Source organism: Aplysia californica, unplaced genomic scaffold, assembly GCF_000002075.1.
Source record: "Aplysia californica isolate F4 #8 unplaced genomic scaffold, AplCal3.0 scaffold00900, whole genome shotgun sequence".
In the NCBI taxonomy this organism is placed as follows: domain Eukaryota; kingdom Metazoa; phylum Mollusca; class Gastropoda; order Aplysiida; family Aplysiidae; genus Aplysia; species Aplysia californica.
In genome coordinates this window covers 1,857-3,312 of record NW_004798170.1, presented here as the reverse complement: position 1 = coordinate 3,312, position 1,456 = coordinate 1,857, and the positions used below count along the sequence as shown (strand labels likewise).

Genomic DNA, 1,456 nt, shown 5'->3' with positions numbered 1-1,456 from the left:
CGCGCACACACACACACACACACAGGCAGACACATCCCCCCCCACACACACACATACATATATAGCAATAGTACAAGCTAGTAGAAATCTGTTTGCTACATCTGATAACACTTTCACTCTCACAATAATTGATGTATATTGAGGGTCTGGGGTCCTTGAGCGATAGAAAGCCAAACAGCTGGGTCGTTTTTCTCCTTGAGTAAAGAAAAGCACGTCAACACAACAATGGTCGGAACAACATAGGGGGAACTGCTGCTTTTTCTTTCCTCATCCTTACTACCGTCATTTTTTCTCTACTTCTTTTGTATTTTTGTCACACTCTTCTTGTGAACTGGTATTTCCGGGATGCCCTGATAGCCGAAGTAAACTGTGTGCTCTTGAGGACAGAGAGGTGAGCAAAGTAAGCCTGATTCCCTGTAAGGACTTCTCTGTTGACATTCACCCATTGGCGCTCATATGACCTTACGTAAAACCTTACTAAACGAAACTAAAAAGATTTAACAAGAACTTCACGGCCCTTTCAAAACAAATAGTTGATACTGATGGCAAAGACAAGGGACGATTCTACTAGAAAGTAACATACAAAAAAAAAGGAGGAGAGACAATAAAGATAGGCCTAGATATTTGATAGGAAAGAAGGAGCAAGCCACACCAAACGCACCACCCAACCACCCACACACAATAAGGGCTACTTGGAGCAGGAATAAATAAATAAGACCGAATCTAACAGAGCGAAAGAAAAGAAGTAACACCTGCCTTTGGCGCCCTCCAACAACCCAAGAGCTAAGCTAAACGTTTAGATCATATTATATTCTATTTTCTTGACATACATACTCTACGCCTCCATCAACACATTTTAAAGTATTTAGGAAGCGGGCTGCTTCGAACCTGCCTGTTAAGGTCAACACGGAATAAGAGGACTTCTCTGTTGACATCCACCCCTTGGCGCTCATATGGCCGTATGTAGTTGCGAGCGCCGTAAAACCTCTACTACTAAATAAGTAAGAGGGAATCAAAGTCTCAGCTGAAAGACAGAGGAGATAATCATAACAACCGAGCAACACATCCAACAGGAATAGAAATATAATATTTGCAATAAATCCAGTCATGAACACTCACTGTACTAAGTTTGGGGGAACGCAGAATGGAAATAATGTGTAAAATAAAAATCCAAACACGCATTGTTAAATTAATCCATAGCTAGAAACCGAAACAGCACTTCCTCGACACAGACACATTCCGCACATAGGCTACCCGCACCACCAACACTAAACACTGGCACGTTTTGTAAAAACTCTTCCCACATACTCGAGAATCCAACGCTCCCACGTCGCCCCCCACCCCACCCCCCTCAAACGCACACACATACATATATACATACGATCAGAGAGAGAGAGGGGGGAGACAGAGAGACCGACAGAGAGAGAGGGGGGGTGATAGAGAGAGAAAGAGAGAG

The 1,456-nt window shown here is 43.3% G+C and overlaps 1 protein-coding gene across 1 annotated transcript in view; it reads right to left on the bottom strand.

Moving 5' to 3' along the window:
- LOC106013443 overlaps window positions 1–1,350 on the bottom strand; it is a gene marked incomplete at its 3' end in the record, with an annotated part of 15,192 nt that extends 13,842 nt beyond the window's left edge. Inside the window, 1 exon segment of the mRNA XM_013089226.2 lies at window positions 1,120–1,350.
- Between the last annotated feature and the right edge of the window lie 106 nt (window positions 1,351–1,456).